Source organism: Pseudophryne corroboree, chromosome 4 (assembly GCF_028390025.1).
Source record: "Pseudophryne corroboree isolate aPseCor3 chromosome 4, aPseCor3.hap2, whole genome shotgun sequence".
NCBI lineage: Eukaryota > Metazoa > Chordata > Amphibia > Anura > Myobatrachidae > Pseudophryne > Pseudophryne corroboree.
Genome location: NC_086447.1, coordinates 459,286,615 through 459,313,637, shown reverse-complemented (window position 1 = coordinate 459,313,637; position 27,023 = coordinate 459,286,615).

Sequence of the window (27,023 nt, the reverse complement as noted above, 5' to 3'; positions counted from 1 at the left end):
TGTCCTTACCATCTTAGTTATTTCAGAAACACCTTTAGGGTCTCATATAGAGACCGGCTCTGGGATTCTGCGTTGTCTTCATGGTCCAGAGATATCCCCAATATGGGATCGTGCGCTGAATTGTTAGATAACATTTTACCCACTTTTAGGTTCTTATACTCTGCCTCTTTGCAAGAGGTTCACTTGAAGACGCTCCAAAGGGCATATATAGCGCCTAATCAGAGGGCACACATGGTCCCAGACGACACTGGCTGTGCATCAAATGTACTGCGCAGAGTGCCACCTTGTACCACAATATGTGGTCTTGCCGGAAAATATCTAAGTTTTGGTACAAGGTGGTCGCTTATCTTAACACAGTATTTAACTTACGGTTAAGGGGGTTGTTTGCTACTTGATTTTAGGGAGTGGTCTCTTGGGCCTGAAGATAGAGATATTGTTCCGGTACTCTCTGTTATCCTGACAATTGCCAAGAAACAAATTCTTAATAATTGGATCAAACCGTCTACCCCTTCTTTGATGGCTGTGAAACACATGACCCTCTGGATTATTTATTTTGAGAGGCGTGCTACTCTTCCTGATATTGAATTGAGGGTCAGGCGGTTTGCCAAGAAGTGGGAGAGGTATATTGATACTCTAGACCCGGATGTACAGTCGTTCATCTATAAACTTTTTGAGACCACAACGTGGTATCTATATAGACAAATCGATAGGGCCTCTTGACAACCTAGGCCCATGTACTGTTCCTTTGGGACCCCCTGCTGTTTTCTTAGGAAATGCAATTCTATTAATTTTAATACCCCATGCTGTATGTTTAGTCTGATGCCATATGGGTACTGAACCTTCTCTTTGGTTAGAATGGCTAACCATGCCTGAATTACTTCTTTATTATTTTTACTTAGGACTTCTTTGGCCGCTACTCATTCATGATATGATTATACTTGTATTGTTTTCCCCATTTGTTTCTCCCCCCCCCCCCCCCTCCTGTCTGTCTTCTTTACTGACCTCTCAGGTATACTGATGTCCTGTGAATCCTCAGGTAGAATTGTATGCTTAGCCTTAGGTATATGGTGATTTCTTATGCTAAGACGCACGTCGGTAATGTCTTCATCATTTCCTAGACCTCATGTAGGTTAAGATTGTTTATCCTTTACCTCTTACTCAAGCCTACAAGTACCGACTATGTATCTGTGGTTTCACTGATGTGGCTTAAAAGCACCTTACGATGGATTATTGTAACTATACCGGTTTCTCTCCGGTTTTTGGTATGTCTGTATCATGAAGGTCTTCCCTGTTCTTGTATTTCTATAAAAAATCTAATGAAAATTGTTGAATTAAAAAAAATAAAAAACTGCAATCAAGAAGGAGGACATTACAGGCAGGGTCACGGTACCATTATGGGTACAAAATTTGCTAACTTGCTCTTGGAAGAGTGGAGAGCCAAAAGGTTTGAGGTAAACCCTTTTCAGAAAATGCGAAATTATGGAAGAGGTTTATAAAGTGTTCTTCATCTGGTCAGGCAACCAGGAGGACCTTGAAGAATTCATCCAGTACAGGAATAGATATGAGCTAAATGTCAACTTTATGGCCAACCACAATAAGACCAAAGCCACCTTCTTAGACCTGGAAGTGTATGTTGAAGGAAATATCTTGGGAATACGTACCCATTTACGAGGTGTGGGATGCAGTACATTTATTGGATGCAATAGTACACACCTTCCTAACTTGCTTATATTCCCAAAGGACAATTCAAAAGAATTAAAAGAAATTGTTCCAAAACATTGGATTACGAAAAATAAGCAATGGCATTGTAGACCAAGTTGCTTTAGAATGGGTACAAAGAAGAAGATTTGAAAGAAAGACTATGAGGAATATTGAAATTGGAAAGAAAAATACTGCTGGTCCCAAATGAGGAAAAATGAAAGCGAGAAAGAAATAAGTAGTTTGAAGTGTCTTTATCACCCCTCAAGAAGACTTGAGAAAATTCTGTTATATATTAGCCAATACTACTAAAAGATGAAACATTAAGCCAGCTACTGTATGCCATTAAGGCACAACTGCTAATTCACCCTTATAGTATTACATAAACTGCATTTTTTTAATGTTTTAATTTGTGCATATTGTTTGATGTTTTAAAAATGTTTTTATTGTAATGAATATGTGTTGTGTTATAACAATGTGAAGGTTATACTTCCAAACATTGCTATTTTGCACATTGGATACAGCCACTCAGTTTGGTGCTCAGCGGTGTACATGCCTTATTGTATTTTCATTGTGGGTAAATAAATATATGTTACTTGCACAGTCTATATATCCCTATACCCCTATCCTACCTATATCTTCCCCATTCCAAATTTCTGTGAGAGGATTGACCCAAAAATATTAACATTTTTGATTAATAATTACAAACTAGTAGAGGCACCTAGTTGGTTTTGTGACTGCAGCCTGTTTTGTTCTCTTCCTTTATCTAGGTGTTGCATAGGTTGTACATAATGCTCTATTTAGGGCAGCGGTTTTCACCCCCAGTAGTACTTACTATGATGTTAAGGGGGTACAAAAATATAAAAAAATCCTGTAATAGCATGGCAGGAAGGCGGGGTGGTGGAGGAGCTCCAGGTGATAATTAGGCACATAAGGGAATCAGTGTTCAAAGGATATGCAACAAAGTTGGACCCTGTTTCAGGCAATAAAATACAGTGATATGAACACTGGTATTTATTGCATAAAAGTCCTGAATTTAGTGAAATCCAGATAATTTCTGACACAGTGCCCTTAATGACAGAGCTTGGGACAGTGATATGAATCTAAGATATTGCATATTACTGTAGTTTATGTTTTATCAATCTCTAGCTGATTCAAAATAATAAAAAATAATAAATAAAAATGATTACAGTTAAAAAAAATTTAAAGGTCTATCCCTGTATCCCACTGATTGTTAAAACATAATACAGGTTGAGTCTCCCTTATCCAAAATGCTTGGGACCAGAGGTATTTTGGATATGGGATTTTTCCGTATTTTGGAATAATTGCATACCATAATGAGATATCATGGTGATGGGACCTAAATCTAAGCACAGAATGCATTTATGTTACATATACACCTCATACACACAGACTGAAGGTCATTTTAGCCAATATTTTTTATAACTTTGTGCATTAAACAAAGTGTGTATACATTCACACAATTCATTTATGTTTCATATACACCTTATACACACAGCCTGAAGGTCATTTAATACAATATTTTTAATAACTTTGTGTATTAAACAAAGTTTGTGTACATTGAGCCATCAGAAAACAAAGGTTTCACTATCTCAATCTCACTCAAAAAAGTCCGTATTTCGGAATATTCCATATTTCGGAATATTTGGATATGGGATACTCAACCTGTATAGCTTTCAAAAATACTAAAAAAACATTTGTGGACTATGGTTTTATTGTCACTTTTACATTTTTCTTAAATCTTTATATGTGAGAGATATATATGTACTATTCATGCTATTCTTGTGTTTTTTTTAAATCTTTTAATCTTCTGATTTAGGGTAATGAACTTCAATAGTTCAACGTTAAGACTACTATTTTAAGATGTATGCTTTGCTGGTTCTAGATAAACAAAAAAAGTTAATTATTCCCCCAGCACACTGAAAAATATCAACAATGAGATTTGAATACTACATGATAATAGAAATACAGATATCTCAGTTTGCATATAGTGTATTTGCAAAAATATAATTAAGCCGCCAAGCCACGGCAAAGACAAGTAACTCTGTCCTGGCGGTCCCTTATGCTACGTAATAATAGCACTCACTTTGGTTCATATAATTGCATTTTCTTATGATAATAGCACATACATGAATATATCTAAATTGAGAGCCAACTCACATGGAGGCATTCCAAAATCCTTCAAATGGCACAAGGACCAGCATGCCCTCCAAAAAAAACTGGTCCCCAGCATGCTCTCCAAATGCTGGTCCCATCCATGCCTCTTAGATCTCATATCTTTACCAATATATATTTAAACTCAGATTATCTGTTATTATATTATTATGTAGTATTCAGATCTCATTGCTGATTCTTTTCAGTGTGCTGGAGGAAATATTTTCTTGTCTGGAATTACCCCTCTACTTTATGTATCTGTGAGGGACCATTAAATTGATTGAGCAGCTGCCATTTTATATTACTGTTCTAAGAGGCATGGATAGGCCCAGCATTTGGAGGGCATGCTAGTCTTTGTAGTTCCATTTGGAGGATTATGGGCTGCCTTCAGGTGAGTTGGCTCTCAATTTAGATCTATTCATGTATGTGTTATTATCACATAGCATCCTGTTCAGATTGCTGGAGGAATATATATATATTTTTTTTTACATTCTAGAATAAATCAATCCTTTTATGCACCTGTGAAGGAAAATTAAATTCACTGAGCAGCCACTATTTTATATTATGCTTCTAGACCGGTGAGTCCCAACCACTGTGCCGTGGCACCCTAGTGTCCCGCCAACGGTTGTCTGATGTGCCACCAAAAATGTGCTGCCTGGTTTCAGGCATCATGATCCGGGCAGCTATAGTGCTCTTCCGCCCTCCCCCTCCCCGGACTGTGACCTATGGCATTGTGGCATGACTCATAGGTCACACACACCACATTGACTTCCAGCCCGCCTGCCTGCCAGCAGCAGCGCCAGCCTCAGCACCATCCTGAGTGCCAGCATGCTGCTAGACAAGTGTTGCACCTCACAGCTGTATAAACTGATAAATAGTAGGGGGCCAGTGTAATTTGTTTATAAAATTGCTGTGGGGGACATTGTGAAGAATTACCTGGGGGGAGGACAGTGTGTGGAATTACTGTGGGGCAGTATGTAGAATTACTTTGAGGGAAGTGCGGGGCATGTGTGGAATTACTATAGAGGCAGTGTGTGGAATTACTGTGGGGGCCAATGTTCACATTTGTATTACTGTGGAAGCCAATGTGTTTGTATTACTCTGGGGGACAGTGTGTTTTATTGTTATGAGGGACAATGTGTATGTTTTCTTCCCATGGGTGACAAAATTTGTGTGTGTATTTTTTCATCATGAGGGACTGATAGTGTGCCTTGGCAATTTCAAAGTCTTGTCTGGTGTGTTGCGAGTTGAAAAAGGTTGACAATCAATGAGCTAGACAATACCTCTGTGACATCACAATGCATTCAGCTAGACAGTATCTTTGTCACATCACAAATTCACAATACATTCGGCTAGACAGTATCTCTGTGACATCAGAATACATTTAGCTAGACAGTAACTCTGTGACATCACATTTCATTCAGGTGCAGGATGCTTGACCGTACATCTTTGACATTACAATGCATTTAAATGCATTCAGCTAGACAGTACATCTGACAGTACATCTAGACATTGCACTGCAGGCACAATACATTCAGCTAAAGGCAGCTGGACATTAACTTTGTGACATCACAATACATTCAGATAGATAGTACCTCTGTGACAATACAATACATCTAGCTAGCCAGTACCACTTTGATATCACAAAGGATTCATCTAGACAGTATCTCTGTGATATCACAATACATGCAGCTAGACAGTATCTGTGTGACATCACAATGCATCCAGCTAGGCAGTACCTCTGTGACATCACAATGCATTCAGCCATACAGTACCTCTGAGATATCTCAATGCATTCAGCTAGACAGTATATCTGTGACATCACAATGAATTCACTTAGACATTACCTCTAAGACATCACAATGCATTCAGCTGCATTCAGCTAGTGAGTACCTCTGTGACATCACAATGCATTAAGCAAAAAAGTACCTCCGTGACATCACATTACATTTAGCTAGACAGTACCTCTGTGACACTACAGTGCATTGAGCTAAACAGTAACTGTGTGACATAAAAATGCATTTAGCTATTAAGTACCTATGTGAAATCACAACACATTCAGCTAGAAAGTACCTATGTGACATCACAGCACACTCAGCTAGACAGTACCTTTGTGACATCACAATACATTCATGTAGACAGTACCTGTTAGATATTACAATTCTTTCAGCTGCAGGCAGCTAGACAGTACCTCTGTGACATCACAATGCATTCAGCTAGACAGTACCTCTATGACATCCCAGTGCATTTAGCTTAAAAGTACCTCTGTGAAATCACAATGTATTCAGCAAGACTTCATCTGTGACATCACAATGCATTCAGCCGCAGGCAGCTAGACAGTACCTCTGTGATATCACAATGCATTCAGCTAGACTGTACCTCTGTGACATCACAATGCATTCAGCTAGACTGTACCTCTGTGACATCACAATGCATTAAGCAAAACAGTACCTCTGTAACATCACATTTCATTTAGCTAGACAGTACCTCTGTGACACTACAGTGCATTAAACTAAACAGTAACTGTGTGACATAAAAATGCATTTAGCTAGACAGTACCTATGTGACATCACAACATATTCAGCTAGATGGTACCTTTGTGACATTACAATGCATTTAGCTAGACAGTACCACTGTGACATCACAATACATTCATGTAGACAGTATCTATGAGTCATTACAGTTCTTTCAGTTGCAGGCAGTTATACAGTACCTCTGTGACATCACAAAGCATTCAGCTATACAGTACCTGTGTGACATCACAATACATTAATCTAGACAGCACCTCTGAGACATTACAATTCGTTCAGCTGCAGGCAGGTAGACAGTACCTCTGTGACATTACAATGCATTCAGCTAGACAGTACCTCTGTGACATCACAATGCATTCAGCTAAAGAGAGCTAGACAGTAAATATGTGACATCACAATGCATTTAGCAAGACAGTATCTGTGACTTCACCGTACATTCAGCTATTCAGTATCTCTGTGACATTAGAATACATTCAGCTAGACAGTAACTCTGTGACATCACATTTCATTCAGGTGCAGGATGCTTGACCATACATCTTTGACATCACAATGCATTTAAATGCATTCAGCTAGACAGTACATCTGTGACATCACAATGCATTCAGCTAGTGAGTACTACAGTGACATCACACTGCACTCAGCTAGGGAGTACCTCTGTGAAACCACAATGAAATCAGCTGCAGGCAGCTAGACAGTACCTCTGTGACATCACAATTCATTCAGCTAGACATTACCTCTGTCACATCACAATACATTCAGCTATAGGCAGCTAGACATTAACTTTGTGACATCACAATACATTCAGCTAGACAGTACCTCAGTCACATCACAATACATTCAGCTATACAGTACCTCTGTGACAACGCAATACATTCAGCTAGCCAGTACCACTTTGATATCACAAAGGATTCATTTAGATAGTACCTCTGTGATATCACAATGCATCCAGCTAGACAGTACCTCTGTGACATCACAATGCATTCAGCTATACAGTACCTCTGAGATATCACAATGCATTCAGCTAGACAGTACATCTGTGACATCACAAATAATTCAGTTAGACATTACCTCTAAGACATCACAATGCATTCAGCTGCATTCAGCTAGAGAGTACCTCTGTGACATCACAATGCATTAAGCAAAACAGTACCTCCGTGACATCACATTGCATTGAGCTAAACAGTAACTGTGTGACATAAAAATACATTTAGCTAGACTGTACCTCTGTGACATCACAATGAATTTATCTAAACAGTACCTTTGTGACATCATAATACATTTATGTAGACAGTACCTGTGAGACATTACAATTATTTCAGCTGCAGGCAGCTATACAGTACCTCTGTGACATCACAATGCATTCAGTTAGACAGTACCTCTGTGACATCACAAAGCATTTAGCTTAAAACTACCTCTGTGACATCTCAATGCATTAAGCAAGACTTCATCTGTGACATTACAATGCATTTAGCTAGATAGTACCTCCGTGACATCACAATGCATTCAGCTGCAGGGAGGTAGACAGTACCTCTGTGACATTACAATGCATTCATCTAGACAGTACCTCTGTGACATCACAATGCATTTAGCTCAACAGTACCTCTGTGACATCACAATGCATTCAGCTAGACAGTACCTCTGTAACATCACAATGCATTTATCTAGACAGTACCTCTTTCACATCACAATGCACTCAGCTGCAGGCAGCTAAACAGTACCTCTGTGACATCACAATGCATTCAGCTAGACTGTACCTCTGTGACATCACAATGCATTAAGCAAAACAGTACCTCTGTGACATCACATTACATTTAGCTAGACAGTACCTCTGTGACAGTACCTCTGTGTGACATAAGAATGCCTTTAGCTAGACAGTACCTATGTGACATCACAACATATTCAGCTAGACGGTACCTCTGTGACATCACAATGCATTTAGCTCAACAGAACCTATGTGACATCACAATACATTCAGCTAGACTGTACATCTGTGACATCACAATGCATTTAGCTAGGTAGTACCTATTTGACATCACAATGCATTTAGCAGCAGGCAGCTAGACAGAACCTCTGTGACATCAAAATGCATTCAGCTACACAGTACCTGTGTGACATCACAATACATTCATCTAAACAGCACCTCTGAGACATTACAATTCATTCAGCTGCAGATAGCTAGAAAGTACCTCTGTGACATCAAAATGAATTTAGCTAGACAGTACCTACAGATGGTGCCACGCTCATATAGGCTTCTTTGCTGCGCCTAGATGTACCATGGTTTATTAGCATAAGCCTTTCATCTATTGTTCTCAGATGCAATACAATACAGAGAACAATACAGCAGAGGATTAAGTCATTACAGCAGGGGATTAAATCCGACTGCCTTGGCTCAGTTAATAATATTAAATGGAGAGATGAGCATGGCGCCATCTGTATGTGACATCACAACACATTCAGCTAGACAGTACCTCTGTGACATCATAATACATTTAGCTAGACAGTACCTCTGTGACATCACAATACATTCATGTAGACAGTTCCTGTGAGACATTAAAATTATTTCAGCAGCAGGCAGCTATACAGTACCTCTGTGACATCACAATGCATTTAGCTCGACAGTACCTCTGTGACATCACAATTCAATCAGCTAGACTGTACATCTGTGACATAACAATGCACTCATCTAGACAGTACCTTTGTGACATCACAATGCATTCAGCTACAGGCAGCTAGACAGTACCTCTGTGACATCACAATGCATTCAGCTATACAGTACCTCTGTGACATCACCATGCAGTCATCTAGAGAGTACCTCTGTGACATCACAGGGCATTCAAATGCAGACAGCTAGACAGTACCTCTGTGACATCACAATACATTCATGTAGACAGTTCCTGTGAGACATTAGAATTCTTTCAGCTGCAGGCAGCTATACAATACCTCTGTGACATCACAATACATTTAGCTAGACAGTACCTCTGTGACAACACATTTCATTCAGCTAGACCGTACATCTGTGACATCACAATGCATTTAGCTAGACAGTACCTGTGTGCCATCACAAAACATTCAGCTGCAGGAAGCTAGACAGTACCTCTGTGACATCACAATGCATTCAGCTGCAGGAAGCTAGACAGTACCTCTGTGACATCACAATGCATTCAGCTACACAGTACCTCTGTGACATCACCATGCAGTCATCTAGAGAGTACCTCTGTAACATCACAGGGCATTCAAATGCATGCAGCTAGACAGTACCTCTGTGACATCACAATACATTCATGTAGACAGTTCCTGTGAGACATTAGAATTCTTTCAGCTGCAGGCAGCTATACAATACCTCTGTGACATCACAATACATTTAGCTAGACAGTACCTCTGTGACAACACATTTCATTCAGCTAGACCGTACATCTGTGACATCACAATGCATTTAACTAGACAGTACCTGTGTGACATCACAAAACATTCAGCTGCAGGAAGCTAGACAATACCTCTGTGACATTACAATGCATTCAGCTGCAGGAAGCTAGACAGTACCTCTGTGACATCACAATGCATTCAGCTACACAGTACCTGTGTGACATCACAATACATTCATCTAGACAGCACCTCTGAGACATTACAATTCATTCAGCTGCAGATAGCTAGAAAGTACCTCTGTGACATCAAAATGAATTTAGCTAGACAGTACCTACAGATGGTGCCACGCTCATATAGGCTTCTTTGCTGCGCCTAGATGTACCATGGTTTATTAGTATAAGCCTTTCATCTATTGTTCTCAGCTGCAATACAATACAGAGAACAATACAGCAGAGGATTAAGTCATTACAGCAGGGGATTAAATCCGACTGCCTTGGCTCACTTAATCCTATTAAATGGAGAGATGAGCATGGCGCCATCTGTATGTGACATCACAACACATTCAGCTAGACAGTACCTCTGTGACATCATAATACATTTAGCTAGACAGTACCTCTGTGACATCACAATACATTCATGTAGACAGTTCCTGTGAGGCATTACAATTATTTCAGCAGCAGGCAGCTATACAATACCTCTGTGACATCACAATGCATTCAGCTAGACAGTACCTCTGTGACAACACATTTCATTCAGCTAGACCGTACATCTGTGACATCACAATGCATTTAGCTAGACAGTACCTGTGTGACATCACAAAACATTCAGCTGCAGGAAGCTAGACAATACCTCTGTGACATTACAATGCATTCAGCTGCAGGAAGCTAGACAGTACCTCTGTGACATCACAATGCATTCAGCTATACAGTACCTCTGAGATATCACAATGCATTCAGCTAGACAGTACATCTGTGACATCACAAATAATTCAGTTAGACATTACTTCTAAGACATCACAATGCATTCAGCTGCATTCAGCTAGAGAGTACCTCTGTGACATCACAATGCATTAAGCAAAACTGTACCTCCGTGACATCACATTGCATTGAGCTAAACAGTAACTGTGTGACATAAAAATACATTTAGCTAGACTGTACCTCTGTGACATCACAATTAATTTATCTAAACAGTACCTTTGTGACATCATAATACATTTATGTAGACAGTACCTGTGAGACATTACAATTATTTCAGCTGCAGGCAGCTATACAGTACCTCTGTGACATCACAATGCATTCAGTTAGACAGTACCTCTGTGACATCACAAAGCATTTAGCTTAAAAGTACCTCTGTGACATCTCAATGCATTAAGCAAGACTTCATCTGTGACATTACAATGCATTTAGCTAGATAGTACCTCCGTGACATCACAATGCATTCAGCTGCAGGGAGGTAGACAGTACCTCTGTGACATTACAATGCATTCATCTAGACAGTACCTCTGTGACATCACAATGCATTTAGCTCAACAGTACCTCTGTGACATCACAATGCATTCAGCTAGACAGTACCTCTGTAACATCACAATGCATTTATCTAGACAGTACCTCTTTGACATCACAATGCACTCAGCTGCAGGCAGCTAAACAGTACCTCTGTGACATCACAATGCATTCAGCTAGACTGTACCTCTGTGACATCACAATGCATTAAGCAAAACAGTACCTCTGTGACATCACATTACATTTAGCTAGACAGTACCTCTGTGACAGTACCTCTGTGTGACATAAAAATGCCTTTAGCTAGACAGTACCTATGTGACATCACAACATATTCAGCTAGACGGTACCTCTGTGACATCACAATGCATTTAGCTCAACAGAACCTATGTGACATCACAATACATTCAGCTAGACTGTACATCTGTGACATCACAATGCATTTAGCTAGGTAGTACCTATTTGACATCACAATGCATTTAGCAGCAGGCAGCTAGACAGAACCTCTGTGACATCAAAATGCATTCAGCTACACAGTACCTGTGTGACATCACAATACATTCATCTAAACAGCACCTCTGAGACATTACAATTCATTCAGCTGCAGATAGCTAGAAAGTACCTCTGTGACATCAAAATGAATTTAGCTAGACAGTACCTACAGATGGTGCCACGCTCATATAGGCTTCTTTGCTGCGCCTAGATGTACCATGGTTTATTAGCATAAGCCTTTCATCTATTGTTCTCAGCTGCAATACAATACAGAGAACAATACAGCAGAGGATTAAGTCATTACAGCAGGGGATTAAATCCGACTGCCTTGGCTCAGTTAATAATATTAAATGGAGAGATGAGCATGGCGCCATCTGTATGTGACATCACAACACATTCAGCTAGACAGTACCTCTGTGACATCATAATACATTTAGCTAGACAGTACCTCTGTGACATCACAATACATTCATGTAGACAGTTCCTGTGAGACATTAAAATTATTTCAGCAGCAGGCAGCTATACAGTACCTCTGTGACATCACAATGCATTTAGCTCGACAGTACCTCTGTGACATCACAATTCAATCAGCTAGACTGTACATCTGTGACATAACAATGCACTCATCTAGACAGTACCTTTGTGACATCACAATGCATTCAGCTACAGGCAGCTAGACAGTACCTCTGTGACATCACAATGCATTCAGCTATACAGTACCTCTGTGACATCACCATGCAGTCATCTAGAGAGTACCTCTGTGACATCACAGGGCATTCAAATGCAGACAGCTAGACAGTACCTCTGTGACATCACAATACATTCATGTAGACAGTTCCTGTGAGACATTAGAATTCTTTCAGCTGCAGGCAGCTATACAATACCTCTGTGACATCACAATACATTTAGCTAGACAGTACCTCTGTGACAACACATTTCATTCAGCTAGACCGTACATCTGTGACATCACAATGCATTTAGCTAGACAGTACCTGTGTGACATCACAAAACATTCAGCTGCAGGAAGCTAGACAGTACCTCTGTGACATCACAATGCATTCAGCTGCAGGAAGCTAGACAGTACCTCTGTGACATCACAATGCATTCAGCTACACAGTACCTCTGTGACATCACCATGCAGTCATCTAGAGAGTACCTCTGTGACATCACAGGGCATTCAAATGCATGCAGCTAGACAGTACCTCTGTGACATCACAATACATTCATGTAGACAGTTCCTGTGAGACATTAGAATTCTTTCAGCTGCAGGCAGCTATACAATACCTCTGTGACATCACAATACATTTAGCTAGACAGTACCTCTGTGACAACACATTTCATTCAGCTAGACCGTACATCTGTGACATCACAATGCATTTAACTAGACAGTACCTGTGTGACATCACAAAACATTCAGCTGCAGGAAGCTAGACAGTACCTCTGTGACATCACAATGCATTCAGCTGCAGGAAGCTAGACAGTACCTCTGTGACATCACAATGCATTCAGCTACACAGTACTTCTGTGACATCACCATGCAGTCATCTAGAGAGTACCTCTGTGACATCACAGGGCATTCAAATGCATGCAGCTAGACAGTACCTCTGTGACATCACAATACATTCATGTAGACAGTTCCTGTGAGACATTAGAATTCTTTCAGCTGCAGGCAGCTATACAATACCTCTGTGACATCACAATACATTTAGCTAGACAGTACCTCTGTGACAACACATTTCATTCAGCTAGACCGTACATCTGTGACATCACAATGCATTTAGCTAGACAGTACCTGTGTGACATCACAAAACATTCAGCTGCAGGAAGCTAGACAATACCTCTGTGACATTACAATGCATTCAGCTGCAGGAAGCTAGACAGTACCTCTGTGACATCACAATGCATTCAGCTACACAGTACCTGTGTGACATCACAATACATTCATCTAGACAGCACCTCTGAGACATTACAATTCATTCAGCTGCAGATAGCTAGAAAGTACCTCTGTGACATCAAAATGAATTTAGCTAGACAGTACCTACAGATGGTGCCACGCTCATATAGGCTTCTTTGCTGCGCCTAGATGTACCATGGTTTATTAGTATAAGCCTTTCATCTATTGTTCTCAGCTGCAATACAATACAGAGAACAATACAGCAGAGGATTAAGTCATTACAGCAGGGGATTAAATCCGACTGCCTTGGCTCACTTAATCCTATTAAATGGAGAGATGAGCATGGCGCCATCTGTATGTGACATCACAACACATTCAGCTAGACAGTACCTCTGTGACATCATAATACATTTAGCTAGACAGTACCTCTGTGACATCACAATACATTCATGTAGACAGTTCCTGTGAGGCATTACAATTATTTCAGCAGCAGGCAGCTATACAATACCTCTGTGACATCACAATGCATTCAGCTAGACAGTACCTCTATGACATCACAATGCACTCATCTAGACAGTACCTGTCACAACTGAGGGCCTGAGCTGACGGGAGGCAGCCTCAGTTGTAGGGGCTGAGATGTACCGGAACCTGGGAGGTTGTATCAGACCCCTGGACATGTAAGTAACATAAATAATAACTGCCCGAAGGCGTGACCACGACAACTTGGATAAAAGTCAATGATGTTTATTATGACAACTCCGCAACACAGCAGCAGTAAAAGAAAACGTAAAAGTCAGCAAAGAATAAATACAGTTCCTGGGTACTACAGGATGGCAGGAGCCACAGGGCACTGGTAGTGTGAGATAGTTCTTATGATCTTCTAGATGGAAAGTCCTTACCAGGCCCGACTGTAGCAATGGAGATAACCCAGGATTGTGCCAGCTGGTGTTCCAGGAAAAGCTGGGTTGCTGAAGATAAAACAGCTGCTGTGGATACTGGCTGGAACCAGACTGTTGTTAGCACGGAGTGGATACTGGCTGGAACCAGTTAAATAATAAATGAACTTGGGAGCGATGAAATATGAACTGAAATGTAGAACTTGAGAGCGGAGAAATAATAATACCGGTGGAGAGTGGTAAAGTGTAGAAAGGACACCGGCCCTTTAAGGGAAGCTGTACTCTGCTGGAAGCTGAGCTGGAAGCAGGTAATGTTGTAGCTGGAAACAGATGAATCCACAATGGATTGGAGAGTCAGGCTACACCGCAGGTGGAATGCTGGTGCGGGTCTCTATGGTGGAAGTCTTGAGACAGGAGCTGGAACCTGGAAGACAATCACAGGAGAGAGACAAACAGGAACTAGGTTTGACAACCAAAGCACTGACGCCTTCCTTGCTCAGGCACAGTGTATTTATACCTGCAGCAAGGAAGGGATTGGCTAGGCAATTATGCAGATTATCAATACTGAGAACAGATTGGTGGAAATGATCAGCTGACAGAATCCAAGATGACTGCGCCCATGCAGACACTTGGAGGGAAGTTTGGTTTGTAATCCATGTGGTAATGAAAACAGTAATGGCGGCGCCGGCCACCGGAGACAGGAGGCGCCAGGCTGACAGATGCACATCCAACCATGCGGACACAGCGGAGGCCGCGGCTGACGTAATCGCCACTCAGACACTCTGCATGCAGAAGTTCAGGGACGGCGGCGGAGGCTGCGGGAGATGCCATGCCAGGTGTAATATGGCGTTTACTGTGACAGCGTCCCAGAGTGACAGGAGAGGATACAGGAATGTACACATCAGGATAACAAATGGAATCCGGTCCTGGAGCGCTGAGCCAGCCTTAGGAGACATCTGATGGGTAAGAAATGGCGTCCAGATACCCGGATCGTGACAGCACCCCCCCCTTTAGGAGTGGCCCCAGGACACTTCTTTGGCTTTTGAGGAAACTTGGAATGGAATCTCCGGACCAAGGCAGGAGCATGGACATCAGAAGCATTGGTCCACGAACGTTCCTCAGGACCATAACCTTTCCAGTCAATAAGATATTGTAGTTGACCGTAACGGTGACGTGAGTCCAGGATCTTGGCCACTTCATACTCAACGTCTCGTTGAGTTTGGACTTTCGGAGTTGGAGGAAGTGAGGAATGAAACCGATTCAAGATCAGCGGTTTCAACAGGGAAACATGGAATGTCCTGGGTATTTTTAAGAAGGGAGGCAACTGGAGTCTGTAAACAACAGGATTGATGACTTGTTCAATCTTGAAAGGACCGATATAGCGAGGTGCAAACTTCATACTGGGAACTCTTAACCTCAAATTCTTCGTGGATAACCATACCCGATCACCCACCTTGAGAGCAGGAACTGCTCGACGCTTCTTATCCGCAAACTTCTTGTACCTGAACGATGCCTTGAGCAGAGCTGATCGTACGCTCTTCCAGATATTGGCAAACTGATGCAAGGTGATATCCACTGCGGGAACAGAAGTTGCTGGAAGCGGTTGGAACTCAGGGACTTTAGGGTGGAATCCAAAGTTAGTGAAGAATGGTGTTGAAGCAGATGAAGAATGATACTGGTTGTTATGACAGAACTCGGCCCAGGGAAGTAATTGAACCCAGTCATCTTGAGAGGAGGACACATAGATGCGGAGGAAGGCCTCCAAGTCCTGATTCACCCTCTCGGTTTGACCATTGGTCTGAGGATGGTAAGCCGTGGAAAACTTTAGCTTGACTTGGAGGACTTGACATAAACTTCGCCAGAATTTGGCTGTGAATTGAACTCCTCGATCTGAGATAATTTCTTCAGGAAGACCGTGGAGTCGGAAGATCTCTTGTATGAATACTTGAGCCAACTTGGAAGCTGACGGAAGACCGGTGAGAGGAATGAAGTGTGCCATCTTGGTGAACCGGTCAACTACCACCCAGATGGTATTGAACTTGTTGCACATGGGTAAGTCTGTAATGAAATCCATCGACAAGTGGGTCCATGGTCGACGGGGAACGGATAGTGGAACCAGTTGCCCCGCAGGCGACTGGCGGGATACTTTATGTTGGGCACACTTTGGGCAAGATGCAATAAACTCCAAGACGTCCTTTTTCAGAGTTGGCCACCAATAGGACCTAGAGATAAACTCCAGGGTTTTTTTGATACCTGTATGTCCGGCAAAACGGGAAGCATGGGCCCAATGCATGAGCTTCTTCCTTAGCATCGGCTTCACAAAACTTTTCCCTGATGGGGGCGTAGAGTCCATCCCTACCGTGGAGAATGCCAACGGATTTATAATAGGATGCTTGTCTGAAGACTCTGACTCATTTTCTTGCTCCCATGAGCGGGAAAGGGCATCGGCCTTGCGATTCTGAGAGCCCGGACAGAACTGGAGTTTAAAGTCGAACCTGGAAAAGAAAAGTGCCCATCTGGCCTGACGAGGGTTGAGACATTGTGCGCCCTTCAGGTATAAAAGGTTCTTGTGGTCTGTAAGTATGGTGATTGAATGAGAAGCTCCCTCCAACAGATACCTCCACTCTTCTAGAGCGAGCTTGATGGCTAGCAACTCCTGGTCGCCAATGGCATAGTTGCGCTCAGCTGGGGAGAACTTCCGGGAGAAGAAACTGCAAGGGTGTAAATGGCCATCTTTAGCCCTCTGAGATAACACTGCTCCTACTCCAACGGAGGAGGCATCCACCTCTAAGATGAAAGGAGAGTCGATGTCAGGCTGTTTCAGAACAGGCGCAGAGATGAACCTTTGTTTTAAAAGATGAAATGCTTGCATGGCTTCTTCAGACCACTTGGTCGGGTTAGCACCCTTCTTAGTGAAAGCAGTAATAGGCGCCACAATGGTGGAAAAGTCTCGTATAAACTTTCGGTAATAGTTGGCGAACCCTAAGAACCTCTGGACCCCTTTGAGGGTTAAGGGTACCGGCCAATTTTGGATTGCTTGTAGTTTCTCAGGATCCATCTCTAGTCCGGAACCGGACACAATGTACCCTAGAAACGGAATGGACTTGACTTCAAAGACGCATTTTTCTAATTTGCAATAGAGATGATTGACACGGAGACGGGACAGAACCTCTTTAACCCAAAAACGATGTTCCTCTAAATCGTTGGCAAAAATGAGGATATCGTCTAGATAGACCACGACATGACGGTATAGAATGTCTCTGAAGATCTCATTGACAAAATGCTGGAAGACAGCTGGAGCATTGCTCAATCCGAAGGGCATGACGAGGTACTCATAATGTCCGTCACGGGTGTTAAAGGCGGTCTTCCACTCGTCACCCTCACGGATCCGGATGAGATTGTATGCACCTCGCAAGTCCAGCTTTGTAAAGATGGTAGCTCCGCTAACTTTGTCAAAGAGCTCAGTAATCAGGGGTAAAGGATAACGGTTCTTGATGGTAATGTCGTTCAAACCTCTGTAGTCGATGCACGGCCGCAGACCACCATCTTTCTTTTTTACAAAAAAGAAGCCTGCGCCGGCTGGAGAAGAAGAAGGTCGAATGAACCCCTTTGCTAGGTTCTCTTTAATATATTCCTCCATAGAATGCGTCTCAGGCAGAGACAACGGATAAGTTCGGCCTCGAGGTGGAACCTTCCCTGGAACGAGATCAATCGGACAGTCCCATTATCTATGAGGAGGAAGGATATCAGCAGAAGCTTTACTGAACACATCCGTGAAATCTTGATATGGAGGAGGTGGAACATCAGACGACCTGGGGGAGGAAGAACAGACAGGCAATACTTTAAACAAACATGTCTCAGCACAGGAGGAACCCCATGCCAGGATTTGCGTAGTCGTCCAATCAATTGTAGGATTGTGAAGACGGAGCCATGGAAGGCCCAGGACCACAGGATGTGTGGCTCTTGGAATCACTAAAAAAGAAATAAGTTCGGAATGAAGAACTCCCACTCTCAGACGAACTGGTAGAGTCCTTAAAGAAATAACTGCATCAAAAATTTTGCTGCCATCCACGGCAGTTAAAGAAATGGACGAAGGAAGTCTCTCGGTGGGTAGGGACCACCGTTTAACATAGGCTTCGGTAATAAAGTTCCCAGCTGCTCCGGAATCAAGGAGGGCAATGACGTTCCGATAACGTTGAGCAACTTGAAGCGAGACTGGGAGATTACAATCTTGAGGAGATGGAGAGGAGATCATTACTCCTAGCCGGCCCTCTCCTTGGCGAGCTAGGATTTGGAGTTTCCCGGACGTTTGGGACAGGCATTAATGGTGTGAGACGGAGCTGCACAATAGAGACAGAGAAACTCGGAGAGACGTCTTCGGCGCTCAGCAGGAGTTAAACGGGAACGGCCAAGTTGCACGGGCTCATCTTTAGATGGTGACAGTTGACGAGGAGGAGGAGCAGAAGATTTTGGAGCAGATGATCTTCCACGCTCAGTTGCTCTCTCTCTGAAACGTAAATCAACTTTCGTGCAGAGTGAGATTAGCTCATCTAACTTAGAAGGTAAGTCTCTGGTAGCTAACTCATCTTTAATACGCTCAGATAAGCCATGCCAGAATGCAGCATACAGGGCCTCGTCGTTCCATGCCAGTTCGGATGCCAGGATCTGGAACTGTATCAGATATTGTCCTACAGTACGTGACCCCTGGCGTAAACGGAGAATCTCGGATGAAGCTGAGGTTACCCGGCCTGGCTCGTCGAAGATGCGCCTGAATGTTGACACGAAGGCAGTGTAGGAAGATAGCAGGGTGTCGGACCTCTCCCATAACGGTGATGCCCAATCAAGGGCTGAGCCACTGAGAAGAGAAATAATGTAGGCAATTTTTGTACGGTCACTGGGAAAATTGCCAGGTTGTAGCTCAAACTGAATCTCACACTGGTTGAGAAATCCCCTGCAGAATCTTGGAGATCCGTCAAATTTTGCTGGCGTTGGAAGATGAAGACGTGGAGCAGAAATGGGTAAGGTGGGTGGGGTTATAGCTGGAGTCACTGTGGTTGACGCACCAGACGCGCCTGATCCACGGAGAGTTGTCTGAATCCCATCCAGCCGAGTAGAGAGATCCTGGAGACAGCGGATGATGTGGCCCTGTGCAGCCTCCTGATGTTCTAGTCGGGCTGCCAGTTCTTGCATCGGCCTGGCCGCTTGATCCTGGTCTCCGGCTGGATTCATTAGGTCAGTGCTTACTGTCACAACTGAGGGCCTGAGCTGACGGGAGGCAGCCTCAGTTGTAGGGGCTGAGATGTACCGGAACCTGGGAGGTTGTATCAGACCCCTGGACATGTAAGTAACATAAATAATAACTGCCCGAAGGCGTGACCACGACAACTTGGATAAAAGTCAATGATGTTTATTATGACAACTCCGCAACACAGCAGCAGTAAAAGAAAACGTAAAAGTCAGCAAAGAATAAATACAGTTCCTGGGTACTACAGGATGGCAGGAGCCACAGGGCACTGGTAGTGTGAGATAGTTCTTATGATCTTCTAGATGGAAAGTCCTTACCAGGCCCGACTGTAGCAATGGAGATAACCCAGGATTGTGCCAGCTGGTGTTCCAGGAAAAGCTGGGTTGCTGAAGATAAAACAGCTGCTGTGGATACTGGCTGGAACCAGACTGTTGTTAGCACGGAGTGGATACTGGCTGGAACCAGTTAAATAATAAATGAACTTGGGAGCGATGAAATATGAACTGAAATGTAGAACTTGAGAGCGGAGAAATAATAATACCGGTGGAGAGTGGTAAAGTGTAGAAAGGACACCGGCCCTTTAAGGGAAGCTGTACTCTGCTGGAAGCTGAGCTGGAAGCAGGTAATGTTGTAGCTGGAAACAGATGAATCCACAATGGATTGGAGAGTCAGGCTACACCGCAGGTGGAATGCTGGTGCGGGTCTCTATGGTGGAAGTCTTGAGACAGGAGCTGGAACCTGGAAGACAATCACAGGAGAGAGACAAACAGGAACTAGGTTTGACAACCAAAGCACTGACGCCTTCCTTGCTCAGGCACAGTGTATTTATACCTGCAGCAAGGAAGGGATTGGCTAGGCAATTATGCAGATTATCAATACTGAGAACAGATTGGTGGAAATGATCAGCTGACAGAATCCAAGATGACTGCGCCCATGCAGACACTTGGAGGGAAGTTTGGTTTGTAATCCATGTGGTAATGAAAACAGTAATGGCGGCGCCGGCCACCGGAGACAGGAGGCGCCAGGCTGACAGATGCACATCCAACCATGCGGACACAGCGGAGGCCGCGGCTGACGTAATCGCCACTCAGACACTCTGCATGCAGAAGTTCAGGGACGGCGGCGGAGGCCGCGGGAGATGCCATGCCAGGTGTAATATGGCGTTTACTGTGACAGCGTCCCAGAGTGACAGGAGAGGATACAGGAATGTACACATCAGGATAACAAATGGAATCCGGTCCTGGAGCGCTGAGCCAGCCTTAGGAGACATCTGATGGGTAAGAAATGGCGTCCAGATACCCGGATCGTGACAGTACCTTTGTGACATCACAATACATTCATCTAGACAGTAGCTCTGTGACATCACAATGATTGAGCTAGACAGTACCTCTGTGACATTAAAATGCATTCAGCAATAGACAGCTAGACAGTAAATCTGTGAAATCACAATACATTTAGCTAGACAGTACCTCTGTGACATCACAATACATTCAGCTAGACAGTATGTCTGTGACATCAGGATACGTTCAACTAGACAGTAACTCTGTAACATCACAATGCATTCAGGTGCAGGATGCTAGACCATACATCTTTGACATCACAATTAATTTAAGTGCATTCAGCAAGACAGTACCTCTGTGACATCACAATGCATTCAGCTAGACAGTACCTATGTGACATCACAATACATTTATCTAGACAGTAGCTCTGTGACATCACAATGCTTGAGCTAGACAGTACCTCTGTGACATCACAATGCATATAGCTAGACAGTACTTCTGTGACATCACAATGCGTTCAGCTAAACAGTACCTCTGTGACATCACAATGCATTCAGCTGCAGGCAGCTAGACAGTACCTCTGTGACATCACAATGCATACAGCTAGACAGTACTCTGTGACATCACAATGCATTCAGCTAGACAAAACCTCTGTGACATCACAACACATTAAACTAGATAGTACCTCTGTGACATCACAGTACATTCAGCTAGACAGTACCACTGTGACATCACAATGTATTCAGCTGCAGGCAGCTAGACATTTTCTCTGTGAAATCACAATGCTTTCATCTATACAGTAACTGTGTGACATCTAGAGATGAGCGGGTTCGGTTCTCCGAGAACCGAACCCCCCCCCCGAACTCCACGTGGTTTACACAGGTCCGAGGCAGGCTTGGTTGTTCCCGCCTGACTCGGAAAACCCGAACGAGGGAAAACATCATCATCCTGCTGCCGGATTCTTGCGAGATTCGGATTCCATATAAAGAGCCGCGCATCGCCGCCATTTTCACTCGTGCATTGTAGAGAGAGCGGAGAGGACGTGGCTACGTTCTCTCAGTGAAAATCTCAATATCAGTGCTCAGTATCAGTGCTTACTTATTGCTGCTCAGTAATACTAGTAGTGTGTCTCTCCTGCTCAGTGTCAGTTCTCAGTAGTATCCTCATCAGTGCTCAGTATCACTGCTCATTGTCTTGTGCTGCATTGTGGTGCTCAGTATACTACAGTACATTACTAATAGTCCAGTCCTGCATCTTTCTGCTCAGTATCAGTTCTAGTATCCTCATCAGTGCTCAGTATCACTGCTCATTGTCTTGTGCTGCTTTGTGGTGCCCAGTATACTACAGTACATTACTAATAGTCCAGTGCTGCATCTTGCTGCTCAGTGTCAGTTCTCAGTATTATCCTCATCAGTGCTCAGTATCACTGCTCATTGTCTTGTGCTGCATTGTGGTGCTCAGTATACTACAGTACATTACTAATAGTCCAGTGCTGCATCTTGCTGCTCAGTGTCAGTTCTCAGTATTATCCTCATCAGTGCTCAGTATCACTACTCATTGTCTTATGCTGCATTGTGGTGCTCAGTATACTACAGTACATTACTATAAGTCCAGCATCTTGTGCTGCTTCTTGCTGCTGTAGGGTGCCGCGGTAGTGTCCTGTCACTGTGCATAGGTCATCATCATTCCAGTCACAGTGGTATCTGGTATCTATCTAGTGGTATCTAATTCCAGACATTACCGCCGTCTAATTCCAGATATATTACTGGCATATAATTCCACACATAAAAATATGGAGAACAAAAATGTGGAGGGTAAAATAGGGAAAGATCAAGATCCACTTCCACCTAGTGCTGAAGCTGCTGCCATCAACGTCATCTGGCAAGGCCGATGCCCAATGTCATAGTAGAGAGCATGTAAAATCCAAAAAGCAAAAGTTCAGTAAATTGACCCAAAAAGCTAAATTAAAATCGTCTGAGGAGAAGCGTAAACTTGCCAATATGCCATTTACGACACGGAGTGGCAAGGAACGGCTGAGGCCCTGGCCTATGTTCATGGCTAGTGGTTCAGCTTCACATGAGGATGGAAGCAGTCATCCTCTCGCTAGAAAAATGAAAAGAGTTAAGCTGGCAAAAGCACAGCAAAGAATTGTGCATTCTAAATCACAAATCACCAAGGAGAGTCCAAATGTGTCGGCGGGTGCGATGCCTGACCTTCCCAACACTGGACGGGAAGAGGTGGCTCCTTCCACCATTTGCACTCCCCCTAGAAGGAGCACCCACAGTCCAGTTCCTGATATTCAAATTGAAGATGTAATTGTTGAAGTACACCAGGATGAGGATATGAGTGTTGCTGGCGCTGAGGAGGAAATTGACGAGGAGGATTCTGATGGTGAGGTGGTTTGTTTAAGTCAGGCACCCAGGGAGACACCTGTTGTCCATGGGATGAATAAGGCCATTGACATGCCTGGTCAAAATACAAAAAAAAATCACCTTTTCGGTGTGGAATTATTTCAACATAAGTGCGGACAACTGGTGTCAAGCCATGTGTTGCCTTTGTCAAGCTGTAATAAGTAGGGGTAAGGACGTCAACCACCTAGGAACATCCTCACTTATACGTCACCTGGAGCGCATTCATCAGAAGTCATTGACAAGTTCAAAAAGTTTGGGTGACAGCGGAAGCAGTCCACTGACAATTAAATCCCTTCTTCCTCTTGTACCCAAGCTCCTGCAAACCACACCACCGACTCCCTCAGTGTCAATTTCCTCCTTAGACAGGAACGCCAATAGTCCTGCAGGCCATGTCACTGGCAAGTCTGACGAGTCCTCTCCTAACTGGGATTCCTCCAATGGATCCTTGAGTATAACGCCTACTGCTGCTGGCGCTGCTGTTGTTGCTGCTGGGATTCGATCGTCATCCCAGAGGGGATGTCAGAAGACCACTTGTACCACTTCCAGTAAGCAATTTACTGTCCAATAGTCCTTTGCGAGGAAGATGAAATATTACAGCAGTCATCCTGTTACAAAGCGGATAACTCAGGCCTTGACAACTATGTTGGTGTTAGACGTGCATCCAGTATCCACCGTTAGTTCACAGGAACTTAGAGAATTGCTTGAGGTAGTGTGTCCCCGGTACCAAATCCCATCTAGGTTCCACTTCTCTAGGCTGGCGATACCGAGAATGTACACAGACCTCAGAAAAAGAGTCACCAGTGTCCTAAAAAATGCAGTTGTACCCACTGTCCACTTAACCACGGACATGTGGACAAGTGGAGCAGGGCAGACTAAGGACTATATGACTGTGACAGCCCACTGGGTAGATGTATTGCCTCCCGCAGCAACAACAGCGGCGGCACCAGTAGCAGCATCTCGCAAATGCCAACTCGTTCCTAGGCAGGCTACGCTTTGTATCACCGCTTTCCATAAGAGGCACACAGCTGACAACCTCTTACGGAAACTGAGGGACATCATCGCAGATTGGCTTACCCCAATTGGACTCTCCTGGGGATTTGTGATATCGGACAACGCCACCAATATTGTGCGTGCATTACATGTGGGCAAATTCCAGCACGTCCCATGTTTTGCACATACAATTAATTTGGTGGTGCATAATTTTTTTTTAAATGACAGGGGCGTGCAGGAGATGCTGTCGGTGGCCTGAAGAATTGCGGGCCACTTTCGGCATTCAGCCACCACGTGCCGAAGTCTGGAGTGCCAGCAAACACTCATGAACATGCCCTGCCATCAGCTGAAGCAAGAGGTGGTAACGAGGTGGAATTCAACCCTCTATATGCTTCAGAGGATGGAGGAGCAGCAAAAGGACATTCAAGCCTATACATCTGCCTACGATATAGGCAAAGGAGGGGGAATGCACCTGACTCAAGCACAGTGGAGAATGATTTCCATGTTGTGCAAGGTACTCCAGCCCTTTGAACTTGCCACACGGGAAGTCAGTTCAGACACTGCCAGCCTAAGTCAGGTCATTCCCCTCATCAGGCTTTTGCAGGAGCCCTTCATTCGCTTAACCAGGATTCACGGGTGGTCAATCTGTTGAAATCAGAGCACTACATTTTGGCCACCGTGCTCGATCCTAGGTTTAAAGCCTACGTTGTATCTCTCTTTCTGGCAGACACAAGTCTGCAGATGTTCAAAGACCTGCTGGTGAGACAATTGTCAAGTCAAGCGGAACGTGACCCGCCAACAGCTCCTCCTTTATTTTCTACCGCCACTGGAGCTGCCAGGAAAAGGATAAAATTTCCAAAACTACCTGCTGGCGGTGATGTAGGGCAGTCAGGAGCAAGTGCTGACATCTGGTCCGGACTGAAGGACCTGCCAACGATTACTGACATGTCGTCTAGTGTCACTGCATATGATTCTATCACCATTGAAAGAATGGTGGAGGATTATATGAGTGACAGCATCCAAGTAGGCATGTCAGACAGTCCGTACGTATACTGGCAGGAAAAAGAGGCAATTTGGAGGCCCTTGCTCAAACTGGCTTTATTTTCCTAAGTTGCCCCCTCCCTCCAGTGTCTACTCCGAAAGAGTGTTTAGTGCAGCCGGTCACCTTGTCAGCGATCGGCGTAGTAGGTTACTTCCAGAAAATGTGGAGAAGATGATGTTCATCAAAATTAATTATAATAAATTCTTCCGTGGAGACATTTACCAGCAATTGCCTCCAGAAAGTACACAGGGACCTGTGATGGTGGATTCCAGTGGGGACGAATTAATACTCTGTGAGGAGGAAGATGTACACAGTGAAAGGGGTGAGGAATCGGGGGATGAGGATGAGGTGGACATCTTGCCTCTATAGAGCCAGTTTGTGCAAGGAGAGATTGATTGCTTCTTTTTTGGTGGGGGCCCCAACCAACCAGTCATTTCAGCCACAGTCGTGTGGCAGACCCTGTCACTGAAATGATGGGTTTGTTAAAGTGTGCATGTCCTGTTTATACAACATAAGGGTGGGTGGGAGGGCCCAAGGACAATTCCATCTTGCACCTCTTTTTTTTTTTATCTTTGCATCATGTGCTGTTTGGGGACTATTTTTTTAAGTGCCATCCTGTGTGACACTGCAGTGCCACTCCTAGATGGGCCAGGTGTTTGTGCCGCCCACTTGGGTCGCTTGGCTTAGTCATCCAGCGACCTCGGTGCAAATTTTAGGACTAAAAATAATATTGTGAGGTGTTCAGAATAGACTGGAAATGATTGGAAATTATGGTTATTGAGGTTAATAATACTATAGGATCAAAATTACCCCCAAATTCTTTGATTTAAGCTGTTTTTGAGGTTTTTTTGGGGGGAAAAACCCGAATCCAAAACGCATCCGAATCCGTCAAAAATTCGAAAGGGTGGTTTTGCCAAAACACATCCGAATCCAAAACACGAGCGCGGAACCGAATCCAAAACCAAAACACAAAACCCGAAAAATGCCCGCTGCACATCTCTACACTGACAGCACAATGCATCCAGCTAGACAGTAACCCTGTGATATCACAATAAATTTAGCTAGTCAGTTCCTCTGTGACATCACAATGCATTTAGATAGACAGTACCTCTGTGACATCATAACGCTTTCAGCTAGACAGTATCTCTTTGACATCACAATGCATTCAGCTAGAGTGTAGCTCTGTGACATCACAACATATTTAGCTAGACAGAACCTCTGTGACATCACAATGCATTCAGCTAGAGTGTAGCTCTGTGACATCACAACATATTTAGCTAGACAGAACCTCTGTGACATCACAATGCATTTAGCTAGACAATACCTCTGTGACATGACAATGCATTTAGCTAGACAGTACCTCTGTGACATCACAATGCATTCAGCTAGACAGTTCTTTGGTGTCATCACAATGTATTCAGGTGCAGGGTGCTAGACCGTACATCTTTGACATCAAAATGCATTTAAATGCATTCAGTAAGACAGTACCTCTGTGACATCAGAATGC